Below are 20,048 nucleotides of genomic sequence, written 5' to 3' on the forward strand. Positions count from 1 at the left end.
TTACAGTGTTTTAGTAGAAATTTTAAATCTGGATATAGCCATACTTCATGGGAACAATCCCCAGGCAAAGCACTTAAAGACAGTCTTTCCTGGGGCTCTTTCTGGGTAGGAAAGCACTCCTCTGCCATCAATGTAATGATACAGTGTAAATGCCACAAGATAGCCCACAGTGAGCAAAAAAGCCCCAGCCCATCATTTGAAAACCAGTGTGTGGTACATGACCTTCTCTTGCTGTCCTTGGGTCCTGGAGGTGCCCCCTCCAATTAACTTTCAGAAATAAATCAGAAATTGTCCATACTCGCCTGTGTATTAAGGACACTGACCTTAGTATGTGCATTCCCCTCCATAAAAAAATAAAAATATTTTTTTCAATGACCAATTTCCTGAGACTAGCTCCCCCACAAGTCTATTAAAATCACTGATCTGTAGTATCAGACATTGAGAACATAGAGAGGGGGCTGATTTTTGCTTCGACTTTTGGTCAAATAGAATCTGTAAAGGACTCTGTAGTTTGCTTCAGAGAGAATACACTTTAACTGGCCACAAATAGGCTGAACTTTCACACAGGGCACTAAGTTTCATTTAAAGTGAGATTCTGCTTACCTCTGGCAAGGGGAAAGATTTTTTTATTAAAAAGAACATTTCATCATTTATAACTAGGGCTCCATGTCTGTCACAGAGGTTGTGGAAGTCATGGAGTCCATGACTTTCTGTGACCTCCGTGACTTCTGCATGGGCCAGTGTGGCTGACCCCAGGGCCGCCCATGCAGCTGGCTCCAGGGACAGCTGCTCAGGTGGCCCCGGGACAGCCACACCAGCCACTGCTGGAGCAGCCCCAGGGACAGCCATACTGCTCCCGTGGCCCTGGCAATAGTCCCCAGGCAGCCAGCCAGAGCTGCCGCGATCCGTGACCCCAGGCAGCAGTTCCCAGGTGGCCGGCGAGAGCAGCTGCAGTCCGTGGCCCCAGGCAGCAGTCCCTGGCCGGCTGGAGCAGCCGCAGTCCACCAGCCCCAGCTGCAGTCCCCAGGTGGCCAGCTGGAGCAGCCGCTGTCTGTGGCCCCAATCAGCGGTCCCCCGCCAGCCAGCAGCTGATGCCCGGGGCGGCTCTATGTTTTTTGGCACCCCAAGCACGGCAGTCAGGCGTCCTTCAGCGGCGTACTTGAGGGCAGTCCGTGGTCACGCGGATTCTGCGGCGTTTCTGCGGGTGATCTGCCGGTGCCGCGTACCCACCGCCGAATTATGGCTGAATTATGGCCGAAACCGTGGGACCGGTGGACCTCCCGCAGGCACGCTGCCGAAGGCCGCCTGACTGCTGCCCTCACAGCAACTGGCAGGCCGCCCCCCGCGGCTTGCCACCCCAGGCACGCGCTTGCTGCGCTGGTGCCTGGAGCCGCCCCTGCTGATGCCGCCGGCCCCCGGTACCCCCCCCCTTTGGGGGCCCCCCCATGCCCCCCCCGGGTCCCCCCCCCCCCGATTGAATCACAGGTATTTTTAGTATATCATGAACAGGTCATGGGCCGTGAATTTTTATTTATTTCCTGTGACCTGTCCCTGACTTTTACTAAAAATACCCGTAGCCTTATTTATAAACTGTAAAAAAAAATTTGATGATCCCAGTACAAAGAGGAGTGCAAATATTATTCAAGCTTCCACTTGGTGAACTAGTGTGCCTAAAAACATAATCAATATTCATTAAATATGAATCAGGGTCCAATGAATAATAATTCAGAAAAGATTCCAGTGGCCAGGGTCTGTAAAGTGTGCTCTTAGTACCAATAAATGAAAAACATTAGACGTGTTTAACAGTATCAGAAAGTTAGACTTCTCTGATCAAAAAGGAACCAGATGATCTGTAAGTGCTGGAATGAAGGCTAAAGTTAACTACATGCTGTGTGAAGATGTATTTGCATTTTTTTGTTGTTGTTGTTTCACAGACATCAATGTCAACAAGGGACCGTCTTGTACTCTTATTATGGAACATGACCAAAATAAAACAATAATCAGTTTTCACTGTACAGTTCTTAATTCTGAACACTTAAATGAAGTTCCCTTTTATTCTTCCCATTATTTTTGGCTGTGGTAGTTTTACTATGATACCCCCTAGAGGCCCTAATGAAGATCAGGGTCTCATTGTGCTGGACAGCAACAGAAAAGTACTAAGTGAAATTGTTCTTAAGAACCTTGGTTTTACAATTTCTCAAACTGTGTAGATTCTATAATACTTCTCAAAGTGTCTTCTCTGCCTTGTCTAAATGCATCCTGGAGGCCTCGGGCCTAACAAACTGAGCCTAGGGTTAGCAGCCCTCATGTACTTATCAACACTCCTTATACTGCTTCCTTCTCTTCCTACTCACTTGAATGGAATACTGGTTTTGGTTTGCATTGGTTATATTGGGGAGCAGGAAGAATTCTTTTCCCCAGGAACCTGTCCACAAGGGAAAAAAGGTAAAAGTTTCTTTCAGGCTGAGAGGCCCATAGTAAATATTTTGCGGTTAGATGATAGATCCTGAAGACACAGGATGAGGAGGCAGGACAATATCTGCACCCTGCATCTCTATTGTTTTGAATGGGATAGCATGGGCATAAGTCAGAGTCGAACTTGGTCTATGGTGTCTAATCAATATGCTGGCCATTAACTACTCAAGTGCTAAGTGGACATGCCTTTTGTTGAAAATCTACTGAGGTACAGAGAAACTATTAAATAATTCCAGACTGGCCTTCACAAGGCTGTAGCTAACCTCTTAAGAAAGATGGCATACAATAATGTATCACAGTAATAAAAAAACATGCTATGATGTTAGTAATATTCATCCCTAGTATAATGCTGCTTCCCTGGAGTTACATCAGGAATGAATTTAGCTCCTGAAGTCTATTTTCTTGTTTTGATATAGTGACCTTATATTAGCTCCCTCGATAATCAAAACTGCACTTGCCTCAAACTTGATTTGATGAAATCATCTGGTAATGAGTGATTGGTTTGGACTTGTTTCAACAAGTCCAGCCATGTGCATGTTGTTCCAACAACATTTTTCTGTATGCACAAGACCCTTGGCAGTTTTTCAACACTAATCTAAAAGAAGCATATCTTAAACTCTTCATGCCGTTTGTACTGTACTTACCGTACTAGTACAGACACTGATGTTTTATCAGCAGTCATTGAAGCTTGATTTTCGTGTACAAAAAATATTATGTTAATATTGTTTTAATGCTTACATTCTTGTTTACAAAAACAAGCACTTTAACAAAAATGATACGAGGTAAAAATTACAGAAGTGCCTAAGGAGCCCAGGTCCAATTGACTTTCAGTGGGATTTTGAAGTTTACCCACAGTCAAGCAGTTTAGACCCAACACTTAAGCCTATGGAAAATTTAGATGCTTTCAAGCTTTTGGAGACCTATCTGTAGTATGAACAGGTTGCCACCCAATGTCCTTACAGGCAAATGTGCAGGACCCCAACAGAGATACACCCACATGACATGAAACTGGTCCTTAATGTCCCTTTTATAGCTAGTGTTTTTTCTCCTTTTCCCATTGACTGGACTGACTTGTTTGAACCCTGAAGAATGTTATTTCGAGCTTCTTAAAATGTATGTCAAACCTGTTAACTTTTCCTCTCTATTCTATGGAGGAACAACAACATTCTCTAATGTCAATGCATAAAGATCAAGGCTCAATTAATATATGAAAACAGAGCTTTGACCTTGCTTAGGTAGCTATTAAGCAATGTTATTGTAAAAGTTTATATCTGCAGTCTGTATTACATTATCCTTGTGCTATATCATCTCACCTCGCACTCCATGAAAAGTAAAAAAAATCCCAATTAATAAGCCTTGAGCGTAGCATGGCATAGACAACACAAGGCGATTTAGCTCGCATTTTAGAACTCCCTGTCTGCAGCGTGTAGACTCCTTCTACTGTGTGTAGGAAATAATATTACTTTGTTAACCATTTGTTGTGCGTTCCAAAAGCAGAAGTAATGCTCGTTTAGTCATTAGGGGGATTTTAAAACACAAATATGTTTCCATCAAGAAATATCAATGAAAAAATAAAACAGAGATTTCGTTGTTTCCATCAGTGGTAGGAAAAATCATGACCTATTTGAAAATAAACTGTGTTTTGCAAATGAAAAGGCAGCAGCTGCCATCAAACAGAGACTGCGACTGTAAACTTTTCAGAAAGAGAGAGAGACGTGAATGAGCACAGAGTCTGAAATTCTCCCACCTCTAGGGGGACCCAATGCTGAAGCAAACTGGTGGGCAAATGGAGGGAACCTTGCATTGCTACTACCATTCTGCACGGGGACTGTGTATTAGCAGAGGGCTTCAGTCTTCACAGCTATCAATCCAGCACCTTCTATGAATACCACATGCACTGAAAATTCTTTATAAAAATCACTAAAGGGGAAGACAAGAAGGAAATCATTATCTCACTGCTGCCTCTGGTCACTTGTTGTCTCTCTGCCACTCGTTGTCTCTCATTGTATTCTTAAATTGTAAGCTCCCTGGGGCAGAGTCTTTTCATTACGTGTGTACAGCACCTAGCAAAATGTGGGCCACATCTTGGCTGGGGCCTCAGAGCAATAAAATTAATAACTAATAATAATTTCCAAAAATTTGATTACTGATATAGATACAGATGGATTATGCAACTAGACCCACCCCCCATCCACCTCTGTGCATAGGATTGAGGCCAATATTAAATGTATTGCAATATCACAGTCAGCTCTACTTCACCCATCCTCACAGCCGACAGCCTAGCAGGAGCAGGTGGTAGGACCTTTGCAGCAGAGTGAGAAGTTAGAGCACACCAATGATATTCTAATTTACATTAATAGCCAAATTGGCCCCCAGATTGCCCAAGAATATGGGGAGATGCCAAGATATGATAAAATCCCCTCTACGCTCCTGCCCCCCTCCACTCCTGAACCAAGTACAACTGAGGCAAAATTGAAACTCACCCCTGGTTTGAGATGTCCTGAGAGAAAAGAGCTTGAGATCTGTGTAATACTTTCTGTTTAAGGTTGGCTGGAGGAAGGCAGTTTAAAAAACTATGCACTTCCACAGACAGGGAGCCAAATCAGCTCCAACTGGAATTTGGCCCAGGGAAAGAGATGAGTTTAACCGCATGGAGAAAAATTAGCAGAGTTCTGGAAACATAACAGCAAGAGAGGAAGATGGGAGGAAATAAGCCTTGTATCCCGTGGAGTCATTTATACTTTGTGCAGTCTAATTTGCACCTATGTAAATGACATCATATGGTGCAAGGCAGTGGCGAATGAGACCCTAGGCAACAGAGATGAGTTCTGAAATTCAGATAAAGGGAGATGAAATATAGTAAGCAGAATGGAAAGCCTTGTCCACATTAGGAGCAGAATATTTGTTGAACAGCCGGGGTCTAATACATTTTCACTGACCAATGTGAATAAGGATTTTTCTGTGCATTTGGGGATAATTGGTAGCATGATTTGGACAGAAAGGTGCTCAGAGTTCCTAGGAAATCCATGTTAGTCTAACACAGTCCTGCTCCCAGCAAAGACAAGACAAAGAGGCATAAGATTAGAAACAGGGCAGTGAAGAGAAAAAAGCAATGTTAAAGAGAATCAGCAGTGTTCTAGCTCCAAGAAATCTGTCCAGCTCAGGGGGCTGAATCTTTGCTATCACTTCTTATCTCCTCGTTATTTCATGACATACAATGCAAAATACTCTGCTTAATTTTAAAAATTCTTCCTGGGCCAGATCCTCAGAGGGTGAAAATCAGCACAGCTACACACAATTAGGAACACGGACCCCAATTTTTAAAAGCTTAACATTAAAAGGGGCCAGGGAACCACACATCCTCTCCCTTTCTCATTCTTACAGATAGGCATTTTGCTGCACCATGAAGAGAGGTTTACTGGACACAAGCCACAGCTCATTCTGGATATTTCCACAAGCCCAGCTAAGCGGAACAGTCCCATCACTGTCAGGTCAGAGAGAACTCACAATATTTTACGCAACTATTTTTGTGGTGGAATTGAATGGCCTGGTATCTGGGACATCTGCCGGAAGCAAGACACCCTTTGTGGGAGTCTACACAACTCAGCTGGCCTCACTCTGCCGGTTGCTGAAGCCACAGCCTGGGACTGCTTTACAGGTCTGGTTAAGGGGGGGAAAAAAAACCAAAACCCAGCTTGTTTAAAGCTGATATCAATCAAGCCCTGTGTTTCCATCTTAGGTGAATCGTGTGCAAAAACAGAGAACCTGAGGTGAAATATATATATACACACACACACACACACACACACACACATATATATATATATATTCCTATTTTTGTGAAAGGAACAGGTGTGAACCCATGCTTGTGGTACACAATGCTCAGGACCTCACCACCTGCTACTCCTAATTATAGGGGAATGCTGGTTTTATTAGCAGAAATACACACACACACACTCACATGTTCTATGTGAGCACAACGGTTCAACTGTCAATTTCAGCCGCTGGTTCCTTCATGGAAACAGGATATAAATATAAACTTCTCTGCCCCTGAAGTATCTTTTGCTTCTTTGACACTTGGATTTTTAGTATCAGTTTTCAAGATAAATAATTCAGTATTTAGAGACACCTATTACCTTTGATCCAGGCCTTCAGTCCTCTTTAGCATCAATGGGAGTGGTAGCAGATTTTAGGGGTAGGGGTTATATCAACTCCTCCATCCTGAATTAAATTAAAAACCTCATTGTGGTGCTAACATCGTCTCCTAATTGGTAGGAGAAAACACCTGGCATTTGGGGAAAACAGGACTTCTTTTCCACACGCAGCCATTTTATACTCATAACTGCACATGGCTTGAAAGCATAAAAATATATATGAGCTGGGATCAAGATTTATAAATGGGGCCAAATCCTTCTTGCTTTATTCATGGTATGCATTCAAACTTGATGTCAGTGGGACTATTTGTATGAATAAATGGCAGCCGAGGTTAGCCCCAAGCTATATGGGTACCTATGTATGCACAAACGCTATAGATATTAATGGGAGATATGTGCACATGTGGAAGACAGAATAGCTTTGAAAATTTTAATGCTCTAGAATATTTTTCCCCCGAAGAATTTCAGAAATCTCAATACAAAAGAATTGCTCTTGATGAATACCTCTGGCTTGTATAATGCATGGCAGACTAGATGATCATAATGGTCCCTTCCAGCCTTAAAAATCTATGGAAGAACCTCTTTAAACTGTATTAATGAAGGGAAGGCTCATTGCAAGTGACCAAATGTTGTGGTTTACTAACTATACAAACAAATAATCACTAAGCCCTCCTTCCCCTCACCCAGTGAGGATTTGTACAGTCTGCAGCTTAGTGAGCACTGGAAATGGGGAGGAGTTCCAGTACTTCTGGCCTATTATTAATACCCTAGTCATGTTCCAAGACATTACTGAGTGCCACAGGTGGTGGCTTGGGGCTCTCCTACTGGCATAAGATTAAGCACACTGCCTCTTTCCCTGGCACAGCAGCAGAATATCATCAGTTTGGTTTTTGCCAATCTCCAAATCCAAAAATGGATTCTAAATTCTGATTTTGGATTAAAAACTACATACTAAATAGTTTTCTTGGGTCCAAATTCACTCTTGTGTGTGTGAAGCTGGTAGAGCCCTCTGCTTCATCACATGTGCCAGTAACAGTAAACCCCTGACAGGATGGGCAGTAACATCTAGAATTCCCCTTCAGGTTCCACTACATGGACTAAAATCTGTTGCTGCTGGAGGCTCTGAGTCAGCAGGGCTTGTCTTGGCAATATACTCAGCCCCTCCAATCCTCACAGCTGGCACAGCAGGGGCAGGGATGAGCTGCTCAGATGGCATCAGCAAAAGAGCTCTTCAAGCATCGCCCAACTCTGCCAGCAAGGGCAAACACACGGGTAGCCCGGGAATGATCAGTGCCTGGCTTGTGGGCATTCAGGGTAGGATTTTCAAAAGTGACAGCCTAACTGAATTCAATAGTAAAACTCCATTGACAGCAGACTTAGGCCAACACTGAACACTTTTGAAAATCCCATCCTGAAGTGATAAAATGATTAAGGTACTAGAATAAAGTGCTACCCACCTAACTACCTGGAAAACATTTGGTATGTCTAATCCCTCCACATGACATTCCAATGCCACAATTCCTGTGAAGTGCATCATTCTCAGAAGTAACATTTTTGGGAGACGTCTGTATGGTATTTCCATGGAATGATAGGAATCAGCATAGTCCACCTAATGAGGGGCAGGCAGTTGGAAACAAAAACAATCACTCTGGCCATCAGGCCTTCAAACATTCAGGGGCAAGCTCATTTTTCTGAGTACATTCAGTTTGTCCCTCATTCCACTTAAATACATGTATAAAGGCCAAGGGGCAGATTCTCCGCTGGTGTAGACTGTTAAAGCTCCACTTTTTCAGTTGAGACAATTTTGGCCCCAAGTACCTCCATGCCTGGTTTCTTTATTCTTTTATACAAATATGTTTAAACAAAAGTCAGACTAAATCTTTGAAAAAAACCTCTAACGCCACATTGGTCTCCTCTGGAGAGAGATTTCAGTGGATGATTTCACAAGGATGTTATGGCTACTTGAATAGGCCTCAGCAATTCCCTATAATGTGTCTTCAGCTAAGCGTGATATCAGTCAGTACAGTACTTCCTATAAGGATACAGAATGATTATATTTTTAGATACTATGAATGAAAAACACTGCTCTAAAAATAGGTCAGTCCAGGTTTTCAAATAAATAATTATTGTGATTTGATACAATTGGAATAAAAATATTGTAATGCAGATAGATTTAGCCACAAGAATGGAAATTAGCAACAAAATCCCCAGCAACTCACACAGATGCTGTTGAACTCTTACCTACAAAACAATGGAACAGTAATATAATTTATATATACAGCACCTCTCTTGCCAGCATTCTAGTCACCTTACTTAAAAACACAGCCTTAAAAGACTTCAGATCATTACAGTCATGGAAAATCATATCTAAATATAAAACTAAATCACAACAGCTGAAAACTAAATCACTTATTACTTAAAAAATAACCTGCATAATGATTTTAAGATTCTCTTTGAAAAGTTAAAGGGCCAGCTCCTCAGGTATATGCACTGACATCATGATGCACAAAAATGTGCCTGCAGGCAGGAGCAGTAATACATGTAATCTCTGCATCTGTGGATTTGGGATGGCAGGGCAGCAGAAATATCTAAGAGCCACACAGACCCTGTATGCACCTATATGGTGCTGATATAACCTGAGGCTTCTGAAGCAGTGAGGTCTGAATCAGACTGACCTCTCTATCATGAGCATTTATACAGTTGCTTCAATGCAGGGGAATCCTGCCATCCGCTGCTGGTTACATCACAGATCTCCCACCGAGGCCCACTGAAGGAATTCTTCCCATACCTCCTATTTCCACTGGCAGAGTGAAAAAGAGAGGCCTGAGAAAAGGGACCCCCTGCCACATTTACTATAGGGCCTATATTGTAAATACTTATGCGTCTGCATAACTCTGCTAATTTGAGCAGGCTCATTGAAGTTAACAGGTCTGCTCACGTGAGCAAACTTCTGCCTGTGCTTAAGTGTTTGCAAGATCAGTTATATTTTTCTTGCTTATAAATTGAATAAGTCAATCACTTGCAGTGCACAATATTTCCCATGAACTGAAGGGTAGAAGTGTAAAACTACAGAAATGCTGCAACTGCAGCAACAATTCCAGCCATGTGCACACAGACAGATTTCCTGGTGCTTCCTTCAAACTCTTCCCCCTCATGCAACCTGTACTCCTCCCTCCAAATTCCATGCAAGTTGCTACACTCTGGAAATACAAATACTTCATCCAGAGGAACAAGGCTGCACTGTAGTGAATAAGCCCTTCACTGCCATGCCATGCCACTCCCAAATCCCAGCCAACAGTCTCAGATGTCAGCATAATGCACTGCTGCCATGTTACCTTGCAAACGATAGTGACCTTGTGTTAAATTACCTTTAATTTGCTATTGGGGATATCAGACATTTTCTAAATGTAATCAGTGCTCTCTTCAAAAGAGTGAAATTAATTAGGTTCACTATTAATGTAAGAAGTTTTCTAATTAACCTACTGTGTTGAATGATAAAACACCTTTCACATTCAGTTCCTGCCACACTTGCTCAATAGGACACAGACAGCATTTTAAACTGTTAGAGTAAGGTAAAGACATCAAATGGCTCATTATAATAATGACAGTTGAATTGGAGATCTCTGCCTAATAGCATTAGCCACACCACTCAGAACAACAAATACATGAAGGAACAGCATAAAGTCTGGCCCAGGAAAATATTTCTTTTTAAATAACGTTGCCTATTTACTGAGCAGAGGCAGAATTTGAGTGCCTCAAGATCAGTTTCCTGTTTGGAAGAGAAATCAGTGATGTGGAGTCACATAGTTTCTTAATGTCATTTGTTAATTTAAGAATGTGCACAAATCCTGTTCCCTGGAACGGGGTGATAACAGATGGTGCATGGGAAATTCCCTTCTTGGAGAAGCTTAGGCCAGGTCTACACTACAGACTCATATCGGTATAACTACGCTGCTCAGGGATGTGAAAAATACACCCCCCCCAAGCAACATAGTAATACACCAGGGATCGGCAACCTTTGGCACGGGGCCCACCAGGGTAAGCATCCTGGCGGGCCGGGCCAATTTGTTTACCTGCCGTGTCCGCAGGTTCAGCCGATCGCAGCTCCCACTGGCTGCGGTTCGCCGTAGACATGGCTACCACTTCTTGGGGAAGTGGATTAACAACACCGACTGTGCCTTTGGCCAGCCCTTTGACAAGGAACCTCTGTCCTGTCCCCTGAAGCAGTTATCTTGCACCTCTGTCTCTGCCTTCCACAAGCGCCACTACTTAACACACAGGGTCCTCTTTCTTATTCAGTCCCCTGAGTTTTACACAAGGGAAACCCTTAGGGCTGATCTACACTGACAAGTTATATCAGCATAGCTGTGTCTCTGAGGAGTATGAAAAACCCACACCCTAGGTCGACGGAAGAATTCTTCTATTGACCTAGCTACCGCCTGTTGGCATAGGAACCCCTCCTGTTTGTGTAGGTAGTGTCTACACTGAAGCGCTATAGCGCTTCAGCAGTGCCACTGTAGCATTTTAAATGTAGACATGCCTATAGTCTTAATCCAAGGCTACTCATGGAGATAACAGTCTGGAAAGGTCAGCCTGGACATATATCCTCCCTTAATGAAGCTGCTCTACAACCAAAGAAATCTCAGAGCTTCAGCTGCCATACAAAGGAGAGTGATTTAATCCACATAATATCCTTAACAACTCTGGATGTGGCTACTGCATTGGGTCTTTAATTATGTCTGTGGGGAGTTCAACACTTAATATTTATACATCAATGATCCCAATGGTTTAAACCATAAACACTTTTCCATAACAGTAATTTGGAAGTATACTTGGTTTCAAAACAATTGAGAAAATAAGTTTCTTACTTATTGTTATGTAGAGAATGAGAGAAACAAGGCTAATTTGGCACATTTTTAGAGATCTTTTTGATACTTTACCACAGATGTTTGTAACATTAAAAAAAGATCAGATAATTTTGCTCTCAGTTATACCAATGCAAATCCAAACAATTTAGCTGAAGTTAGTGGAATTACTCTGGATTTATATCAGTGTTGATGAGGGGAGAAATTTTCCCTTTACTTCTGATTCTTTTAAATTTTGTTATGCAAAAATCTATCGCTGGAAACTATACCAGAAATTATATTACCTGCATATTAAGTAATCTTAAAAAAAAATATCAGTAACCTATGTGGTTGAAGTTTAATGGTATTATGCACTGAAGCAGCTGTTACATCAAACCACCGGAAATTTATTGGAAGTCTTTGTCCCCTTCCATGGGTCCTGTGTGGTTTGTCTGCGGTCAGCCTTAGTAACTTACACTTGAATAGTTGCACAGGGGCTTCAGGGCTGTTTGTAGGAGAAGATTAGCCCTTGTGATAGGAGGACTGCAGCCATATACTGCAGTGTATAGTCTTTCAGCTCTGTTGAGGGAGGGATTACTGGTGCACTTTGTTCAGTATATTCAGGGTCAGCAAATCCTTTAAAAAATTTTACCTGGAAGGGGAGGGGAGGAGGAATAATGCTAAAGGACTGATAATTTTTACAGTGCCTTGCTAGATTCCTCTGTGCACATACATACCAGTTACATTTTTCTACCCATCTATTTGCAGCAGTAGACAAAACAGAGCTCACCTCATGTGAACCGTACATCACCTCAACAATGCATTTCAGGCTAGTACTGCGGTCAGCATGTGGTTATTTCAATTTAGAATTCCTCCTCTCTATTATTTAGAAATTCTTTTTCTCATTAAATCTTCCGTTTGTGGCTCTGCTCGCCCTTCATTACAAACAAAAGAAACAGCTAGTTCTCCTTCCTGCTGTGGTATTTGTAACTGACGACAATTAACACCTTTTTGGAACATGCTTTGTTCATATCCAAAACTGTAAATACCACGCGGAATGAAGAAGAAACAGGTTTTGCTTTTCATGCTGCTTTAAGGCCTATTGAGTTCACAATTTGTGGTCAGAAAGGAATCAGAAAGTAGGAAGCTTACCCAGCTAATATTGATATGGCAAGCCTAAGCCTTTCTGGTGACCAAAGTGAACAGTTCATTCTTAAATTGGAGGATTTAATAGAAATTTGAAAGAGAAATGAACATTTTCACCCGCTTTCTAAAGCAATGTTATTTTGAAAATAAGATTAACCAATGAATAAGTAATGTACTACAAACAACTTCTTACATACCTAGGAAAGCAATGTGATATAACATAAGGGACAGCTCACGAGGAGTCAGAAGACCTGGGTTATATACCTGGCTGTGCTATTGGCTTGGTATGTAACCTTGGGCAAACTACCTCACCTCTGTTCCTCAGTTTCCCCATTGGGACCATAATGGTCACCCACTTTTGTCAAGTACTTTGAGATCTCTGTATGAAAAGAGCTGTTTGAGGGTTAAGCATTATTTTAGATATACACCTCTACCTCCATATAACGCTGTCCTCGGGAGCCAAAAAATCTTACCGTGTTATAGGTGAAACCACATTATATTGAACTTGCTTTGATCCACCAGAGTGCGCAGCCTCCCCGCCCCCAGAGCTGTGCTTTACTGCGTTATATCCGAATTCGTGTTATATCAGGTGCCATTATATCGAGGTAGCGGTGTATCACTTTAGTGTTCAAGTTTTAGCTGAACAGTCCAATGCTACACACATAGCTTTGTCAATGTAGTTCAGCCTTGACCTTTGTAATACTCCTTCAGCTTCTTTCCTGAGTAGACTGCCAGTCCTAAACTAGTTTCTGTGCATTAATGTCAGAACTCAGGTTTTATGCAGGCTTAATATTTCCCTGAAAACCAAACATGGTCACAACTGGAGTCTCTAGCACAACTGTAGGTGAAATGCTTTTCACTGGACTGCATTTGTCACTATTTGTAAAGCTAGAATGTTGGAAGGAACAGTAGAGTTTGCACAGGTTTACATGTTGCTGCATGAACTCCATCTTTACGTCATGTGTTACCTATATAAATGAAGTGATGTGTGTGTGCATATTATCCTATATGATATGACTAAAGCCATTAGTGTGTCCTCAAGAAAATTATATATTCTGCTGTGTAGTGACTCAGCCGAGTTATGCTGCAGAGCAAAAAGATCCCGAGACTGAAATTAATCCTTTTCATTAGTTAGGGTACGTACTGTGAGTGGCTCAACTACACATTCCTGGTTTCTGAGCTAAGAATTGGATGAGAATTGTATTGAATCCTTGACACAGGAAACCACTTTAATTAATATTACAGTAAATAAATTGTTCTAAAACCTACATATATAGGGTGTGGCACTGATCTTTCTGACAGAGAACAGCTACAATAAGCATGTGACTGCAATTTCTAACAGACACTGAGTTTTCTGCTTTTCAGGGATTTTATGATGGTCACTCAGCTTCCTTTGAGGACCATTGAAATTCAGCGTGCACTCATTCCTGGCTAAAGCTCTGCATACGGGTTACACACATTAATGTGAATCACTTGAAGAGCTAGGATGGAATGCAAACTGGATGGAGGAGGAAAATGAAGAACCAGAGATAGAGGGATTCTAGGGCAGTGGTTCCCAAACTTTTTTCTAAGGCAACCCACCAACTGCAGTGTGTCTTTTTTGTGATCCACCATTACATATATGCACCCTCCACCCCAACACCACAACCCTAATCCCTACCCAGTGCAGAGGGCAGGTTCTGAGGGGGAGGGGCTTTGGAGAGCAAGTCCACCCTGCACTCACTCCGCAACAGCATCTCCTGTCCTGCAGGGCTGGGCCCTTCTCCCCACTCCAGGCATTCCAACCTTATGCAAGGGGTCACAGCATCACTCAGGTCAGGCCCAGCCACCCCTCTGTCATGATGGAGGGGGTCCAGGCTGAATTTAACTGAGTTGCCTGGTGACCTGGCGCATGGGGTTGCAATGCCACTCACTCAGATTTGATGGAAAGGCAGCCATGCTAAACCTGAGTGACACTGCGACCCTGCACACCAGGTCACAACACTCAGAGCAGGAAGGATAGGACATGCCACTGCAGGGTAATTGCATGACAGGCTTGCTCTCTACCCCAACCCCAACCTGCCCTGGGGCATCCGCTCTGCACTGAGCCAGGAGAATTGTATCTCTGCTGGCCAGGGTTCAGATTCATCAGGCCCTGGATGTGGCAACCTATCTAGAAACTTCCCGTGATCCACTGGTGGGTTGGGACCCACCACATGGAAACAGCTGTTTTAGGGTCTTCAAATAAAAAACAGCACTTGAAGGAAAAGAGACGGTCCTTAATATACCACCTCAGAGGACTGTCAGTCTGTCTGCATCATGAGGTCAGTAGACTGGTGGAACGAACCACCCTGAAGGGATGGTTCAGAACAGGATGGCCTTACTTTTATCTGGGTGCATGCTTCTAGTAATTACCCACAACGTGAATCTGAGGGCAAACAGGAGATTAATACGTGAAGCATTTCCCTATACTATCAGACCTGCATACAAAAGATAGGAAAAAATTAGTCCTGATCCTCCTTGGACTAGAACACATTTGATTTCCTCACAATCACAATAAACCCCTAGAATTGTAATGGTCTTTGTGTCAGAAAGCCCGGAGAAGGAACACAGAGAGCTAATCTTCAACATCCCACACAAAAAGAGTGTCAGTAGTAAGGTATATACCCAACAGGGAGCAACACTGTGAGTGTGAGAAAAAGACTAAGAGCTACAGTATTTGTGGAGAGGCACTACTCAAATTACTGGTGTAAACTAAGGAAGGAATTGCAACATATAAAAATAAATATGCATATAAATTAGCACTGTACAACTTAATTTATACCAGTGATGCTTTCAATAACTAAATATTTAGTGCTAGATTCTGCCACCCTTACACACATTGAGGAGTATCTCGCTGCATGAGTAGGGGCATTAGTAATGAACTGCGGAATTAGGTCACTAGTTCAAATTTGATCCAGAATGCTAGGGAGCCATGGTGAAAATGATCTGCGGCCAATTTGAACTAGTGACCTATGATGGCTTCTCTTAGACATTCCTAATGCACCCTAATGCACATTAGTATCTAGGCATCAAAATTGGAAACTGGAGGTGAAATTCTGGCCCCACTGAAATCAGTGGGAGTTTTGTGTAGCCAGGATTTCACCCCAGGGATAGGAGGAGGTGGGAGAAGGATCCACACTTTTAACATATGTAGTATATTACTCCTCCCTCAATACAACCATAAGTTGCTCCTTCACAGCACCCATTTCTATGGCCTTTCCGTAAAAAGTATAATGCTGTTCCTAATCACAAGAACACATGCTGGAAAAGAGATGGGAATGGGGCATCTGAGGAGAGACAGAATTAAGTATGATCCTCAGCATGAAAGCAAGGTGATTAGCTACATGTTCCCTTTGGCCTTCATCCTCCTACCAGTCAGGAATAACTTAGTAGTTACACAATAGTACTGTCATTTATCCTGGGCTGGGCTGCCCTGATCTCTCTGTCTTGCTCATCCCATTTCCTCACATGTACGTGTGCAACACTGGTGTTATGCAAGAACACACCCATAGTGCATGTGGATACACTCACACTTACTACTTTGATTAGCTACACTGTTCAAAAAACCCTCTGTTTTCCCAAGTACTAAGCATAAATTAAATATTCAGATCCCTTAAAAAGCAATTAAATTTTACTGTCAAGTAATTTGCAAATCCAAAGAGCAAATGTACAAAAAATAATTAGCATAGTAAGAAATCAGTTATTTCTAAGCTCATAAGCCCTTTTAATTAAAATCACAATATTTTTAATTGCCAAAGGGGATATTTTGTTTATAATAGAGAACATTTCTAAGTTTTAATTTAAGTTTCACTCTGATATTGTGATAATTGAGAATTGCCCTCCAGGGGGCAACAGTATCCATCAAACAAAATAATGGGCTCCCCATCTCCACCAAAGGATTATCATGCATGAAAACTTACCATCCTGGAATACAGGCAATGAAAATTAACCTACATCAGCTCTGACAAATCTCCTGAGAACATATACTGAGAGAAACATCTCCTTTCAGAATAAATGGCAAATTATTTAAATAATCTATTTAAAATAATTGTACTCATACAAACAATACATGACTTCTAATCTAGTATATACAATTGCTGCACATTGGAAACCTTTAGACATATCAGGTTTTTATAATCTAATAAATATCTTAAAATTGTACCTTGTTCATGGCTAAATGTACTACAAACTCATCCAGCAATATCTAAATGATTTAAGAATACTGCTTAATTGGGGGAATGGATGACTCAAAGTCATGGCAATGGGTATAGAGCCTTCCACGACTAGCTTGCCAGTATGAAGTTGTCCAGGTGTAAAAATATAGAATGTGTATACATGATGTAGGCATTTTTTAAAATAGGACTTGTTTAGTGACCTCGGGGAAATGAGTTTTTGGTCTTGATCCAGTTTTGAATGGATAAGTGTCCTCACTTTTGCCACAGTGGAAAAATCCTATAAGTCAAGCTAGTTATTATTAAGAAATATTTGTATTACAATTACACCCAGGGGCCTCAGCCAGGATCAGGGTCCCATTACCCTGAAGATGCAATGCAGTTGCCTATCACAAAGAGTCTAAAATCTAAAAAGACGAGTGACACAAGAAAGGGTTGGAAATACTATCAAATATATACAATTTCATATAAATATACATTTGGAATTTTTAAAAAAATCTTAGTATAGTTAAGATAATGTGCCAACTATCCTTCATTAGCCCCACAGTCTATCCATCATTAATTGGCTGTTGTTTTGTTTAATATGCAGCAAGACAGGTGTGGATTCTGAGGAGAGATTTGAGATGAAGGATGGTAGTTGAAGCTATATACATGGATGAGATCAGACAGGGTACAAAGGAAGGAGAAGAGGAGTTAAGGATGGCACCCTGTGGAATTGCCCAGGAGAAGAAACAGTCTGAGAGGTAGAAGCAGGGGCATAGCCACAGGAGGGCCTTGGAGGGCTGTGGCCCACCCACTTAGCATCCATGCCCAGCACCCCAGTCCCAGCTCTGCTCTGGCCCCAGCGCTTGCCCCACTCCGCCCACCTGCCCACACTCTTTCTGGACAGTGGGGTTGGGGCACGGAGGCTTGTCCCACTCTGCATGCCCAGCACTTCAACTGGGAAGCAGGGCGTGGGAGCTTGCTCCACTCCACCCACCTGGTGCTCCTGCCGGGACTGGGCGGGCTGAGTGGGGCAAGCCCCCACATTCCAACCCCACACTCTTGCTGGAGCACCAGGTGGGCAGGTGGAGCGAGGCAAGACCCCACGTCCTAACCCCATTTCCAGGCTGGAGTGCCGGTGGGGTGGGCGGAGTGGAGCAAGACCCCACACTCCCACCCTGCTCCCTGGCAGGAGCACCAGGCAGGCAGAGCAAGTGAGGGTGCGGGAGTGCCAATTTTTTCTGGGGCCCCGGGTTGGCCCAGTGGCGGATTAGCCACTGGGAGGAGGGCGAGTGAGCGGACGGATGGCGGCGGTAGAGGAGATCTTAAAAAAAGGTAGGCCCGCTGCCTGGGGGAGCCAGGCCCAGCGTGGGGCAGGGCAGTGGGCTCTGGAAGGGAGCCAGGAGCCATGTGCGCTGGAGAGCAGCATGTCCTCCCAGAGCTGGATGCATGCCTGGGGCTCCAAGGAGTCCCTGGCAAGAGGGTCTATCCATCGCCCCCACAAGGCCGGCTGCAGGGGGTAGGGGGATGCCAGCCCTCTATCCTTCCTGCCTTCCCATAATTGTTCACCTATCCGAAGTTGAGGCCCAACCAAATATCCCATCCTGGCTACGCCACTGGGTAGAAGAAGATCCAAGAGAGAATGAAGTCAAGGAAGCCAAGGATTAAATCTTCTCAGAAACTTAACTGTGCTCTTCTCTCTAAATGTAGTCCATGCAGAACCAGACTGAGGCACATTGGAATTAAAACCATATAGGCCACTTATTCTGAGAAAGGTTCTACTCTGCTAAATCATGCCTGATTATCTTTATTCCAGTTCATTTAATTGTTGGCAGGTTAAGTTCCCTGGATCCAGAGATGATAAATAGACTGGCCAAGTTTTCATAAAAAGAAATATTTGGGAATCAAACTTTAAAGAACTGGCTTGTAGCATTTCTAAACTTTTATACCCTAAGAATAAAACAGTCTTTGATAAATTATATGAATTGCTGAAACCTACTTAATTAGATTATTAAGAAACAAGGTAAAGTCACAGTCAGCAACTGATTGCCATATTTAGGAATACAACTCAGTAGAATTTTGGAAAGGATAATGGAAACAAATAAATCATCTGAAATTGAATGTATTAAGAAATACATATTTGGGATTAGCTAAAAAACGTTGAGGTAGCTTTTTACCACCAATTTAAGCTACTTCAGTTGGACGCTGAGAATATCATTTGCTATAAACAACAGGGATTGACTTAGCTCTGTCCTGTCCTGTGGTGCATGTCTGCATATATCACACATCAGTTGTCATAACAGCATGAATTCTTCTTGCCTCAAAGTGGACCGTTAATGTGGGTTTTCCACCTGATGTTCATCTATAGAGCATGTCCAATCAACTGTGCAGCTTGTTTAAGTGATTCTCTGCTGAATCTATTACAGTGGAAGATTTGTTGGAAGTTCAGAGCCCTGTCTCTTCCAGAGCTGTCCGGTTATATCATTGTTTATAAATTCTTATTCTTATTTATTATTAACAGTATTTAATCCTGTTTATTTATACCTCCTTATTCAATAATACTACTATTGTTTCATCTGGTAATAGAAAATGTCTTACCTGATCATTTCCTTCTGGGTGTGTCTCCTCTTCATAGAATCAGGAAGCATCTGAAATCTGTTTCTTAGCAACCTTCTTCAGAAGGCCATACCCTTTTCTTCAGCTCCCCGGTGAGTGCTTCCAAAGCTGTACTCATGAGCTCTTCAGATACAGCTGTTCATTATCTTCCCTCTTTATGGATAGAAACAATGGGAACATGTCAGGTTTTCACAGCCTTAGATATTAGGTTGGATATTAGGAAAAACTTTTTCACTAGGAGGGTGGTGAAGCACTGGAATGGGTTACCTAGGGAGGTGGTGGAATCTCCTTCCTTAGAGGTTTTTAAGGTCAGGCTTGACAAAGCCCTGGCTGGGATAATTTAGTTGGGAATTGGTCCTGCTTTGAGCAGGGGGTTGGACTAGCTGGCCTCCTGAGGTCCCTTCCAACCCTGATATTCTATGATATATTCTTAAATATATTAAAAATTGTGACATCATTAAAATGATAAATTGTAGAAGACGACACAAAATTTGTTGAAGAATTTATGGATTGTGTCTGCAAGACAAATGCATCCGAAGTACAGAATACTGGATGATATTGACAACTACTTATTGGCTGTAGTTTTGCTACAGATTAATGATGGTGATGGGCAAACCTCAGAAGTTTTGAAGGTTTAC

Source organism: Terrapene carolina, unplaced genomic scaffold (assembly GCF_002925995.2).
Source record: "Terrapene carolina triunguis isolate 2854851 unplaced genomic scaffold, T_m_triunguis-2.0 Scaffold113, whole genome shotgun sequence".
NCBI lineage: Eukaryota > Metazoa > Chordata > Testudines > Emydidae > Terrapene > Terrapene triunguis.